Consider the following 15,375-nt stretch of genomic DNA (forward strand, 5'->3'; position numbering starts at 1 on the left):
TATAATATTTAATATATTGAAAACACAGAATGACTGAGTTAAAATTCATTCTTCTACTTAAAAAATTAGGTAAAGAAATGTAAAGTACATAGCCTGGAGAAGAGAATGAAAAGAAGACAAGATCATTTTCTCATAAATATAAACACTGAACAATCCATAAATATGTTTTTATAAGTCTCTGAACCCATTCCATTACAGAGAATAATAGTTCATTTGAAAGCCCATACCATTTTTAGTTAACCTTTTTATCAAAGTGAGGTAAAGTTATTCTGTCTGTGAGTTTCATCTCTTTCCATTGTCATAGCCTCTATAAAAACATAGAATAAAGCTCTTTCTTTTAGTTGTCAACTCTTCCAATGTGCATAAAGAGGGAAAAATTGCTATATTTGGCTATAAAGTAAGGAAGTAGAAGGGATAGGTGTATATTTCAAAAAGGTCCATTTTTTGAGTCAATGCTAGAAAAAATTTCCCAATAAAGTCTAACCTAAAGTGGAATAGATGCCCTGAAAAATAAAGTTTTTTGGGTTTTCTCATTTAGGAGATCTTTGAGCCAAAAATAGATGAATATTGAGGACATTATATAAAAGTCATATGATCAGTATTGTACTGGAACTAATTATAACTGTCGTGTTGAGAACCCATTGCTGAATTCTCCCAATGAGTATTTACACCTCAGAAATGGGCAGTTCTACAAAGCAGGGTTTGATTTATTGCTTTGCTGATGTTCTAGCCTTAAGAAAGTGTTAATGCAGATTAAATTTAAAAGTGTGTGTGCATAATGGCCCCTCCTGCCAAGAGTCAGATTATTAAACATTTACCAGCTTACTTGTGTCTTGCCTGATAAATACTGCATTTACTCAACAGAGGTTCAATAGATTGTCCAGAGAATGAAGTCATCACCAGACTGTAGGCTACTTTTCAGGATAACAATAATAAACAAACATTTCTTTAAAGTTTTTAAAATATAGAAAGTGTTTTAAATCAGTTGTCTCATTCAAGTATCCAAATATCTTTGCATCCAAAACAAGTTAAGATGGAAATAAATTACTACCTTAATCTCCTTTAAAGAATAACACATGAGCATATGATTTAATTTATATTTAAAGAAAACTGCCTTGTCTCCTATTTGTTTTCTTTTCCAGGCTCTGAACTTCAAATTTTCCCAACTATTTTTTTAATTAGAAAGATGAATTTCAACTCAGGCATTGCCTATGTTTTCAAAAATATTAAAGTATAATAGTATGTATTAACTGTGATTAAATTATACTTAATGAATTAAATTCCAAGTGCATCTGATGGTTTATTTTTCAGTCTACTGTGATCTCGAGGTTAAACTAAAAAGTTACCAAAAAAGCACCCACTGTGATCCTCCTAATGGCAGCCTCATGGATAACACTGCACTCAGGAAATGTAAATGATGTCCTGGATAGACTGACTATTTGAATGACTGATTGATTGACAAATATAAGCTCTGTGCTTAAGTAATGTGAAAAGAATGTTTATTACTTTTCCCAGTATTTTCATCTACAAACCTACAAAAAAATAGAGCACAGTATCATCCTCAAATAATATAGATAAATATATATGTATATTGCTTTACATAAATTACATATATATGTATATATATGCATATATATATATATATATATATATAAGATACCTAAACACAATACTGGAAAACAAAGTTATCAAACAGAATACTAGAGTTAGAAGCAATATTAAGGCATTTAATTGAAGGTTACAACACAACATCATTTATTAAAGCTAGAAGGAACCTGAAAATATAGAAGATAAAAGTTTTTGTCAGAGCTGGAATTGTGATAAAAAACAATACTTTTGTGTTGATAATGACCCCACCGTGTCAAAATTACAAGGAAACTTTGAGAGTCTCTGAGATATCACCCTTATTTTACAACTGAGGGAGTTAAGAACAGAGAAGAAGCAACCTGATACAACATGAATGTAATGAAACAGATGAGATTATAGTTCAATTCAATCTGACTCAATTCAAATCAACGTAAGCATTTATTCATTTCCTACTATTTGTCAGGGATTATCCCAACCTAGAAAGAATAAGGACCAAGTGAAACATTCCATAATATCATAGGTGGGTATCTTAGTATCATAGGTGGTAGTGGTAGTGTTGGTGGTGTAGGACAAAGCTACAGCCAGCTTTAACAGGATTCTTATTGTTGCATTTTCAGTATAAGAATTTATATCCTAGAAATCAGCAAATGCTATAAATCATTATTTGATTTGTTGGTTTATTGCTTGTCTAAATTTAAGAATCTGCTATAGAAAATGTAAATACTATAGATTAAACTTAAAAACATACTTGTACATGGATCCCATTTCTAAATATTTATTAGTAGTTCTTCGATATGTATAAATATGCACATGTGTATATATTTACACTTACACATGAATATACATATATGTACGCATTCATACAAATATGTGTATGTATATGCATACAAACCTGTGTGACTGCATGTGTATGAGTGTGAATTTGGGTCTGGGTATCCCCAGCTGGGGTCTTACTGAAAGGTCTCCTGTCGGAGATTAACACTGAGCAGTTTATTGAAGAAAGCAAAGTAGGGGGAAAAGAGGAATAAAGAAAGCATTCTAGCATGAGAGGAATAAGCTCGAAGTTAGGCTCTCACCAATAGGGAACATCAAATATGTCATTGTTTTTCAGGTTATGGTGTTAGAGAGGGAATAATGTGGAAGAGTTGGGAGAGAAAAAATTAGAGCCAAATTAAGGTGAATTGTTAATTTTAGAGGAAAAAGGGAATCAATGAAGCTCCTTGAGCAGATGAGTAAGAATAATCATTGCTGTGTTTTAAGGAATATCAATTTGGCAACTATGGGAAAGGTGTTTTGGAAAGGAGACAGACAGGCTCCAGATCCATTGGAACAGCATTGCAATAGTCCAGGTCTCCGATCCAAGCATCTCCTTCCTATGCCATGTTGTACTGTTAGTTAATAAATTAAATAAAACATAAACTTGCAGGAATGACATGTCATTTTCCTCTCCATGAATGAAGGGCTAAAGGAAGCTAAATCATCTGGACAGAGACAAATAAGTCAGCAGTAAATGAAATTGAAAGAACTTTGGATACCTTAAAATGATAAAAATGTTAGTTATTAAATGGAATCGTGGGCAGGAATTAAGCTTTTCTCTTCCTTGAATTCTTTAAACTAGTGATCAAAGAAAAGTCTGCTTCTTTCTTCTTCAAGGCTGGTTGTCCGTAGCTGCCCAAGAAAAGGATTCACCATGGCTTTTGTTGGTTTCGAGAACAACACAGCAGCAGGCAGAGTGGATGCAGGCAATCACATTTTGACAATTTTCCTGCTAGCAAATCATCTTCGCCATTCCAAGTCTGACTCAGAGAACAAAGTGACTGATTTGCCTGTCATGACACGTATTAATAAAATCCTATTCGACAGCATCTGACAGGTGTAGCCGCCTCAATTTCGTTAAGCTGTATTAACAGAGAGTTTTCCAAAGCAGGAGCAAATAGCCCCAACACTGCCAGAGACAGACTCGATCCCCTTGAGAGGTGAGCAGGCTTTTCTTTCTAGCCACGGGGATGGAGACGGTGGTTTGCCTCTATCCCAGAACAGATTATTCTAATCACAGGGAGTCCTACTGACAGATGAGGCTCATTAAGGCAATTCTGAGATTACAAGAGACATAGTCTTTTACACTTGAACATGCAGATTGGATTTTATTTGGCTTTTCTCTTCTGTCATTGCTATTCAACCTCTCTCCCACCCTCAGGAAAGAATCCTGGAAAAGCTGTTAAGTCAATCCATAGAAGAACTACTGTTTGGATGAACCATTTTATTTCTTATTTCTATTTTCTCCATTGACTCCATATTTCTATTCTTTATATGCATCATTAATACATAACCAGATTTATCTTGGCATGCTCAGTTTTCCTACAATGAAAGCCTCTATATCCTCTACCATATGGGTCTAGTGCAGTCTCCTCTGATGGGCTACATAGCCAGAAAAGCTGGACCTTTAAAACTGGGCAAACTACAGGAGTCTCTCTCTTTCCTAAGCATGATTTCCTGCTGCATGGAGAGAGTGAAGACGCAGTTCAACCACCCTGTAGGTGCCATAGACTGAACCAATGCTCACCCTGTCTTTTACTTTAGCTCTGAGAAACTGGCCTAGGGCTATTAGGTTCTCTTCTTCTCATCTGAGACAGCTTGAGCTGGAGGGAAAATTTCATATTGGAAATGGGACGGTTTTCCTTTTAGAATTTTGCTGAACTCATTGTTAGTTCTTGTGTGGGCTTAAATTGGTCCCTTCATTTTGTGGAAATCCCTGAACAGATTCTTGGCTTATGAATATTGACTTTTTAGCTACCCTAGACTACAAAATTCTAAAAGTATTCAACCTTTTGTAAGGATGTAATTATAAAGTCGTTCTTTTTAGCTTAAAAGTCAGTTTGACTAGTCAGATTTGCACTTTTCATTGGTTGAATACTTAACTGATTAAATACTGATATCTCATACTGCTATACTGATATGTCAGTACCATTTCATTAGTTGATTACTTGATTGATTATAAACATTGATACCTAAGTGCTATACTGATATATCAGTTATCACTAACTCTTGTAAAAGTACTTATGTTATACCTTAAGTGACAAATATGAAATCACTAGATTACTAACTAGTTTGAATATTTATATTATTTTTTCTACATCTTTCTACATTGTCTACATTTTAATGGATCTATACTGTTTGTTTTTTGTGTAGGCAAAATATCCTACAACTTTTTTACAGAGATATGCTTGTATCTAAAATCTAGAAGTAGTTGACTTTCTTTATTACTTTTATAACTGACCCTACTTGCCTTCTTGCCTTGATGGATGTTTATGATTCCATTTGATTTTCCTTGACAATAGCAGATGAGAGAATTTCTAGTGCTCTTTGGGATAATGAATACAATAGAAATTTCCTGGACCTCAGTGAGTTGTGCCTATGGTAGACATCTAGAGATTTTTGGTACACCCTATGTACCAAAGAACCTATTTTTTGGCAGATATTAATTATTTTTCCTTATGTAATTTCTTGCTAAGAAATTCCTTACTGAAGAAATTATTATAAGACTTTCCACCAGAAAGAGTTTTCTCATTAGAGAAAGGGGTTATATCTAGTCAATTTCATGGTCCTCATTCCTGTGGAGAAAACTCCAAGTAGTGTGGAAAAATCAGTCTGGAACAGGTTTCTGTTCAGAAGGGAAGATAATTTTCTTTTTAAAATTTTAGTGATAGACTGAGGATGGTACTAAAAGGGCCAAGGTAAGCAAGCAGAAATATTTAGTGAACTTTATAAAATGCTTTTTATTTCATTGAATCTGCAAAACTTTGTATTGGAGGATAATTGTATTTTTTCATGTGGGATTTTTGTTTTGTGTGGTATTGCATATGATCCAGTAAAACTGACTGTTTTGAGAGTTTACTATTTGACCCTGGGGAAGTGAGTGAAAGATTATTATTTACTTCTCCCCCATAGACTTTAAAGAACTAACCTGAGTTTTGGAGAGAATAGTAAATAATAAAAATAAATAATAAGAATATATGTCTAGGGACAGCATCTTTAAACAGGTAGAAATTTGTAACCTGGCTTCTCTGGGACTGCCTAGATCATGAAATATGAAGGGATTCTGAGTGGCCCCTGGAACATGCATAGAATGCCTAATAGGCAATTGTTTTGTGTCCTCTGTAATGTAGATGAATTTAGTCTCCTTTCATTGCATAGCTGGAAAAGTTCAATCTTAACTGATCATACTAAAACACTTTTTTCTCAATTTTAGGTATTTGCAATGATCTCCAGAGGACTCATGATCTGAAGCCAGGGTAATTTCTTCTCAGATGTTAGGGCCATCTAGCCAAGTAGGGAAGCCCAGAGAAGCCAGTGTGCTTGATACTCAAGCCCAAATCCACTTTATATGTGGAAATTGAGACTTGGCTTTATAGGAACTGAGCTAAGTTAAGGACCTAATCCTCTTCCCTTCTTCAAAATTGGCATGGTATAGAATGGATAGGGGGAGAATAAGCCCTGTATGGAGAGTATGTTTATGTGTTTCTTCTTATATATTTGTGTAAAAAGGAATTCTTTATTCCTTTTTTAATTTAACAGGGAACCTGAAGGTCCTCTTACCAAAGATATGGGTAGGGATTAACCAGCTCACAATGACAGAAACCATATGATAGATGATCACAATGATAAAAACTATAGAGACAGGAAGGAATAGCCATAGGTACAGGAATGAAGAACCATAGAGACAGGAAGTGAGGTAGAAAAACGTTATAAAAGGAGAAAGCTGCTGACCGTTGGTCAGTCTGTCAGTTGCTGACAATCAGGGCTGGCAGTTGCTGGGAAGTTGTCTGCTGGGAGTGTGTTAGGTTGGTGGTTTGGCTTTTAGTTGCTGGAATATAAAGGTGGGCCTGAACTTCCTGAGATGCCTTTTGGGCTGCTCGTTTTTTTGTTTTGTTTTTTTTTTTCTTGAAATTTTTGGAAGGTGACTGGTCTTAATTGACAGACCTAATTGAGGTTGGATTAAACACAGATTGGGGAGGACAGCTGACTTGCTCAGTGGATTGAGAGCCAGGTCTATAGACAGTAGGTCCTAGGATCAAATCTGATTTGAGACACTTCCTAGCTATGTGACCCTGGGCAAGTCACTTAACCCCCATTGCCTAGCCCTTATTGCTCTTCTGCCTTGTAACCAATACACAGTATTGATTCTAAGACAGAAGGTAAGAGTTTTAAAAAATAAAAATAAACTCTTTGGGTTGGTTTTGATTGGGCTGGATTGGGTTGGAACTTTATGGGGTATTAGTTATTAACTATAGTTATAAGCAGTTACAGGTAGATATAGGCAGTTTCAGGTAGTAATTATAGTTAGTTATAGGTAATTATAGGATAACTAGTATAGACATTAGGAAATATTCTTTCTCTACTTCTTTTCTATATTTCTCTACTTTACTATATTCATTTTACTATATTCTTTTACTATCTCTATTTTGATTAAACTAAATTGTTAAATGTTAAAAACTGCTAGAAGTTTTCTTTTCTCTGGATTAAAGGGATAATATTAATTTACAACTTTCAATAAAACTTTAGCTATTAAAATCTGCTTTCTTATTTTGTAAAAACTTCTAATTTAACCCTTACATTTGGAAGTAAATATTTTCTTGTCATAGCTAATTCAATTGTTAGTGGTGAAATGGAATTGTAATACTAGTGATCCAACACCCTAAATCAGAGGGTACACCAATGATCAGAACTGGATCCAGTGACAGAGAGCCAACCACTTTGACCCCACTCTCTGAAGGCCAAGTATGTTACATTTTATCACTACTTTTGAGCTTATCCCTAAAGAGTCTTGTGGGATTTTTTTGACACTTTGAATTGACTTCAGCCCCCATGCATGGATTTTCCATTGCATAATGGAAGCAAGCTCCCTACTTGCCATTCCCCAACAGACAAATTAGCTTTTACAAAAAAAATAATTAGCTCAAGCATAATCATAAAGATATAAAAGTAGTGCTCTAACATATGGGAGTAGCAGAGCAGGAATTGAACTCCTCATGTTCTGTTTATAATTTTTTACCTTTCCTCAATATCATTTTGATTCTTTCTGTAGGTCCTACTATTTTTTCCCTTTTTCCTCAAAATATGCCTTTTCCATCTCACATTGTTATCTCCAATAATACTGAGATTATGTTGATTCTTTTGTCACAAAAATGCCAGTCAGTCTTCCCTAATTTTGGAATATTAAGCAATTAAAAATAGCATACATCCAATTGAGGACAGGTCTGAAGGATATGTTGCAACTGCTAAGTTCTGCTCTTAGACTTATCATCAATGTTCTAGATGCAGAAAAGAATCAAGATACAGTCATGGACCACACAAGGCCCTCAGGGAAATGGCCATGTCATATGAAGTCCTATCAATATGTTCCTGTTTTACTCTCAAAGGTGGTAAAATGACATCTGAATCAACAAAAGAGTTTAGAAAAACCATTGATGAGAAGTAACTAGAATTTTCTAGAAGCTTCGCCCGTCTTTTCTTTACTCACTCTCACATACTACATCATGACTCTTATAATGATTATGTGGGCTGGCCAGGGTATACAAGCCCTAAAGGCAGGCAGAAGTTGATATAAGAAGAACTCCTTTCTCAGGTTCATAATACTATTTTCTATCCCAAGCATGGCATGTCTATCTGCAAAATTTGACTCAGAAGGAATGTTGTATTGGACATAATTACTATTTATCTCCAAAACATATATTCCTTCATCCATCTTGAAGGGATTCCTTTTGCCATGGTGAAAATTGACCTTTTGGTAGGCCCTAATTGAGGCAATTAAATCCATGTTTAACCACTGATTATCTTCTCTGTACTTTTATTGATACATATTACAATATATATTTATATTTATTATTAACGTCTCTGCTTTTAACATCTACATTTGGCACTAGGAATGTAAAGTTAACATGATGAGTTTAGCAAACTTCATCTAATCTAGGTAATTACAATGTAGTTGATAAGTGTATCACAGTATAGACTATCTGCTGATTGCCTTAAGGTCCTTCTCTATTCAGTCCTTGGGAATTTTCCAAGTAGCATCAATCATCTATTAAGTGCTTAAATTCATGAGATATAAGCTCTTAATCAGAATATACATCCTGCCCTATGTCCAAACTACCATAATCATTGCATTCTCAAAGAATTGTATGGAGAAAAGGGCACATATTTGCATGCCTTTGAGAAACGAAATAGTCTGATTCATGATTCTTTGAGTTTTTCCCAATATTCTCTAATCCCATGATTCCCTCATAGTTACTTAAAATATAACCCAACTCTGAGGCACTTAGGTAGCACATTGGATCAAAGGCTTAAACTAGAATCAGTAAGATGAATTCAAATACCAATTTAAATCCCTCCTAAATATGTGACCTCTTCCTCATTCACTTCAGCTATAAAATGGTGATAATAGTAACACATCTCTCAGGGTTATTCTGAGGCATAACTGAGAATATATTTGTAAAGGGCTTAGCACAAGGCCTGACACATAGTAGGTGCTCAATAAATGCTTATTCCTTTTCCTTCAGCTTGTCACTCTAAGTTCTGTACTTATTTGAGGTTGTAAAATCATATTGTGATCTGTTCCTAAATACCAGAGGCTCTAAATTCACATGCTTTAGGTCCAATCTTGGGAGTTAACTTTAAAATAATCACTCTTTTTAGCCTAAGACTCTATTTTTTAAAAATAGATATATTATAGACATACATATATGTATGCATATATATGCATAAATACATATAAAATATATAATATATGTATATATATACTCATATTTATCCACATATAAAAATTAATGGGTCTCCAAATCCCAAAAAAATTACTAAATTAAAAAAAAAGAAATATTGATTATAGGACAAGTTTTTTTACCATCCTATAATAACTACAGAAGATATAAAAACCTCATGATAAACCCATAAATGATACAGGAAACTTAAAAGAGAATTGTGTTCATCATTTATCAATTATACTAAGTTCTTTATATCTGGGTTGAATATCACTTTCTCTAATAATGTATATCTTTCTCAACCTAATAGCACCATAAAACTAGAAATAAGCTCAGGGTTGCTTGTGTGACCTTGAACAAGTTCATTAACTTCTATAAGTTCCAAATCTCTTACTATGAAATGAGGGTAGCTGTAATAGGTGGACTCTAAATTTCCTTCCAGATCTAAATCTAGAAACTTATGAGAAACACTTCTGCAACTTTGTAAAGAGTCCCAATTTCAAGTCATTCAGACTCATATTGATTTCTAGGGTTATGGTCATACTTTGAGATTTGTAGTTTTCCCAAAAGAAAATCACATTAGGGTGCCAGAGAAGCAAACTCCTTTTACACTACAACCACAATATCTAAACATCCCATGGTAATAAGAGAGGACAAATTTTAGATATCTTGTTCACCTCTATTGTAGCTTTCATTGATACTGTCTTTTCCAAAGCAGTGGGCCATTTCCTCTCTGAGGAAATAATTATGGCCATAAAACTCATTTTGTTCAAAGGTCAGATTCCTGAATGCTTATAATTGGTATTTTTTTAATTACATGTTGTTATAATTTTAATAATCATTTTCTGATATTTTGTTATTTATATTCTATCACTCCCTTCCACTCCTCTCTCTTTCTCAAGATGGCAAGTAATATTATATGTTGTATTATCATATAATATGTATTTCCATGTTTATCATGTAAAAAAGATATATCATTTACAATAGAGGAAAATTCATATAGGAAATAGTGAAAAAGGTAATGTTTCAAACTTCATTTCGACGCTATCAGTTCCTTCTATGGCACTTTTTCATTTTTCATCATAAGTGCTTTGAGGCTGTCCTGGATAGTGAATTCATTCATAGTTGATCATCAGACATTATTGTTGTTAGTGTGTACAGTGTTCTGGCTATGCTCACTTACCTTTGAAATCATTTTATATACTTCTTTCCATGGATTTTTTTTGCATTTATCTTGTTCATCATTCCTTAAAGCTGAGTAGTTTTGCATTACAATCATATACCAAAACTTGTTTAGTCATTCCTAAACAGATAAACAATCCTTAAGTTTCCAATTCTTTGCCACAGGAAAAGAACTAATATATTCGATAGAAATAGGGCTTTTCTTTTTATCGTTGACCTCTTTGCAATATAGACCTAGTTGTAGTGTTTGGTCAAAGCATATGCACGGGTTGGTGTCCCATTAGATATGGTTCTAAATTGTTTTTCAGTATGATTGTTTCAGTTCACAGCTCTACCAACAGTGTATTTGTATCCAAACTTTTCCACATCCCCTCCAACATTTATCATTTCCTTTTTTTTTGTCACACTAGCCAGTCTGCTTGGTGTGAGGTGATACCCCAGAGTTGTTTAATTTTGCATTTCTCTAATTTTGATTTGGAGCATTTTTATATGACTAATTGAATGTAGTTTTTAAATTTTCACCTCAGAATTGCCTGGTCATACCTTTTGACTATTTGTCAATTAGGGAATGCTTTGCATTCTTATACATTTGACTCAGTATTCTCTTTATTTGAGAAATTAATCCTTTATCGTAAAGACTTAGTATGAAGGCTTTTCTTTTTTGTTTTTGTTTTTTCCCAAGGTGCTTGCTCTCTATCTAGTTCAGACCAACTGAAGCAGTGGCAGGATAGAAGAAAAGGCAGCCTCAGGTAGCCATTATAATATAACTGTAAGGTTTCAGTTGTTGATTCCATTCAGAACACCTTAGGTCTATCCTGAAGGGATATATAATACTGATTTTCTACCCATTTAATCTGAGAGAATGGAGACTGAGTACCCAGAAAAAATCCTCCCCAGGACTGAAACCAATGATAAATTTGATAAGTGTCCTACTGAAGATATAGAGGGGGAATAGGACTGGTTAAAGATGTATAAATGTGGACAAATGGTTAAACGTTGCATTTTTCTTCAAAACAAGAATGTTGGAGCAGTGATTGGGAAAAGAGGCAAAAATATTAAAGCATATTTTATAGACTACAATGTAAGTGTTTCAGTTCCAAATAGTAGTGAATATGAGCACATTACTGAGTTTCAGTACAGATAGTAAAACAATTGGAGAAAATCTGAAGAAAACCATCCTACTTTAGGAGATAATCTGCAGTTGTCATCACCCACCGCAACCAGCCAGTTTCCACTTAAATCTGATGCTTTGTAATGCTTAAATTACCAATACTATAAAAGAATTGACTTTGACAAGGGGAAGACTGTTGAATCACTGGAGCCTGGCAGGAGGAATTATTGGGGTCAAAGGTGCTCAAATCAAAGAACACTAAGACAACTATCAAGCTTTTCCAGAAATGCTGTTCTCACAGTGCAAAAGCCCTGATAGAGTTGTAGAGTGGATCAAGGTCATATTGGATCTTATATACAAATTTCCCATCAAAGGGGTGTTTATAAACCTATGACTCAAATTTCTATAATGAGAACCAGGACCATGGTGGTTTCACAATGATGTCTGATGATCGATAAGGACATCCTTTAGAATTTCCCATATGGGGAAGAGGAGGCATTAGTAGAATGCCTCCATATCATATTGGACATCCTATGATTGCAACTAGAAGGACTTATGATGCTATGAGCTGCTGTGTCTCACAGGGGTTGTAGAATAGCTCAAAATCTTCATCTTTCTCCACCACCACCACCATTTAACAGAGGAGATATTGTGATTTATAACAGAAGGCATGACTAGTTTTAGTGTTAGTGAGACTCGGGACTCTTCAATAGATAAATAGAGTCCATTGTTCATTTGCCCATCCTCATTTTCCTGTCATTTACTTTGCCACAAGGTGGCAACCAATGTCTCATGAGTATTCCTCAAATCATCTTTACATTGGAAATATCAATAAAGCACATAAACTGTCACTATGTTTTCCATTGTTACTGACACAGAACTAGTCAATCTTCTTAAGTGACAGAAATTTAAAAAATGCTTTGTATAAATGCTTTTAAAAGTACTCCACAGAGAAATGAGAAAATTCACATGAAAAAAGCAAGACAGTCCCTACTCTCAAGAAACTCACACTTTAATTTAGGGAGACAACAAATCTCTGAAGCAGATGGAAAGTCTCAGAAGTTCTAAGGCTGTATTATCAGGGCAGATGGCAAGATCCAGTGATCTTTATGTTATTCTAGTAGGTCAGATGACAGTACTAAGATTTTGAAGCTCAAAGAAGCAGGACAATTGATATGTCATTATTCTTATGGTAACCTTTATATTGATTCTTTCCCATAAATTCTTGTGCTTAATACAGTAAAAAGCCTGTTTATATTCAATACATGATTAATTGTTGTTGCCTTTTAAAAATGTTCTGTTTTTTAGTCAGCTAGTCATATCCAACTCTTCATGGCTCCAAGGACCATAGTATACTCCTCCACTATCTTTCGAAATATGTCCAGTTTCATGTTTGTTGTTTCCTTGTAACTATCCAGCCATCTTATTCTCTACCATTCCCTTTTCCTTTTGTCTCCAATATTTCTTCAAATCTGAGTATTTTCTAGTAAGTCTTGTCTTTTCATTATGTGACCAAAGTATTTACTCTTTATTGTCAGTATTTGGCCTTCTAGTGGGTACTCTGAATTTATTTCCTTGAGTATGACTGATTTTACCTCCTTGCTGTCCAAAGGACTATAAAGACTCTTCTGTAGCACCACAATTTGAAAGCATCAGTTCTACAGCACTCAGCTTTCCTTTTAGTCCAACTCTCAGAGCCATGCATTATCATTGGAAAAGAAACAAACAAACAAAAATTGCTTTCAGCATATGGACCTTTTTTTTGTGTCTTGCTACTATAAGCACTGTACAATATCATAACACTGGAAGAAAGTTCAATTAAAATGTAAGCCTTGTTTTTTTTAGGATTAAATAGATTTGGGTTTGATATGCTAAGGACAGGGTGAAACTGCTGGAAGGAGTGTCAGACTTTGTTAAGGCCCAGCTTTGAACCTTCGGGAAAGGTTCCTGGCAGAGTATCTTGAAGAGCTGGAAGACTTTGGGAGTCCAACTGAAATCCTTCTCATGGGTTGTGTATCTGTCCTGGAAGAAGGCTAGAAACTCATCTCTGGGAAAACCTGGAATCCCGAGTGGCAGTTGGGAGAAGAGAAACAGTTGGAGCATTTGGGAATAGCTGGAGAAAGTAGACCAACAGATAAGAAGAAAGAAACTTGTCTTTTTCCCTCTGAGTGGTTGCAGAGTGGAGCAGGTCTGGTGGGACCTACCAGGCCCAGAGCCTGACTAGGCTGAAGCCTGACTAGGCCAAAGCCTGACTAGGCCAAAACCTGCAGGCCCAGAAAGAATTAACAGTTGGAGAAGTGAACTGAAATTACCAAGACACAGTAACTTTAAGACTTATATAGGGATATTAACAAATTAGCATAGATTTATTTGGTATAGATTTTGGGTTTTAATGGTAGATTTAAGGAGATCAGAGGAGGCCTGAACCCCAGGCAGAAGAAACTCTGTGAGGAGTCTTAGTTTGAGAATGGGATAAGTTAGACTCCCTTAGAAATAGGGATCCTATCCTTAACCTTTTTCATCTATCCTTACCTATTCTTAAACCTTTTAAACCTTATTAAATAGAAGTTTTTTTGCTCTTACAATCTGTCACCTAAGAGTGTTACTCAGTAAAATTTTACTAGGCTCAATTGCCTCAGCTTAAACTCAACTGACAACTAAGTTATTTAACAACAATAAATAAAAACATAAATAACAACAATAAATAAAAACAATAGCCTAAAAGAAGATACAATATCTCTAGTTACCTATAAGTTTATTCCCAACAGTTTCAAGAAAACATTTGGGTCATTATAAGAACTTTGAAATTCTTGAAATGTTCCTGTTTAAATGTACTTTCAACCAATGATGCCTTTTTTTTTGCATTTTCTCTGTAGGTTATCTGTATGAGTATGTGTATATGCATGTATATGTGTGAGTACATATATATGCATATATATACACATACATATATGTAATATATAAAATAATAGTTGAATTCCATATGATGTCCATACAATGGTAGATCAGAATTTGCATAAAAGGCCTTTCATCTTCATCTTCATTTACTTGATTATTTTTCCCTTTTGGAGATTGTTAGGTCAAAGTCTTTTCCATGAATACAAATATAATTTAAAAAATTCATCAAATATACTAGGGTTTGATATGGTCATTATAATGGCAACTACAAACAGAAAGTTAATGGAGGTATAAATCAAGTGTGGAGAATCTTTTGTCTCAGGTTTATTGCTGTCTAACCTTCATGAAGGTAAGAAGCTTCTTTGTTGAGTAGAAATTTTCCTAGTTTATGTTTTTGTTTTTAATAATGATGATCAGAGGATCAATGAACAATGTAATTTCTCTTTTTATAACTTTCAATATGTCTTTTAAAATTCTGGTATATTTACAAGAGATATTTTTTGGAGAAAAATCTATAAAGTGACATTTGGTACTACTGAACTAATTTATTTTAATGTTTACCAAAGATGAGCACAATGATATCTTACATTTTCTTCATATTTCAATTAATGATAATTTGTAACTTTACATTCATAATCATCTATGGAATATTGTTGGGAAAACCTCACTAATCCTTTCCAATATATTTACAGAATATCACCACAATGTGTATATAGATGTTTACATGAGATTTTAATACATAGGGAAATAGACATATGTAGTTAGTTATTTATATTCTTTTAATTACCATCTTTTGTCATTTTAAGGCATTCCTGAGACACTTTTGGCGTTTAAAAAACTTTT

At 34.2% G+C, this 15,375-nt stretch overlaps 1 pseudogene; it reads left to right on the top strand.

The window, feature by feature from the left end:
• The first annotated feature begins 11,240 nt into the window (after window positions 1-11,240).
• LOC100618552 (heterogeneous nuclear ribonucleoprotein K-like) lies at window positions 11,241-12,365 on the top strand (annotated as a pseudogene).
• The last annotated feature ends 3,010 nt before the right edge of the window (window positions 12,366-15,375 follow it).

This window comes from Monodelphis domestica, chromosome 1 (genome assembly GCF_027887165.1).
Source record: "Monodelphis domestica isolate mMonDom1 chromosome 1, mMonDom1.pri, whole genome shotgun sequence".
In the NCBI taxonomy this organism is placed as follows: domain Eukaryota; kingdom Metazoa; phylum Chordata; class Mammalia; order Didelphimorphia; family Didelphidae; genus Monodelphis; species Monodelphis domestica.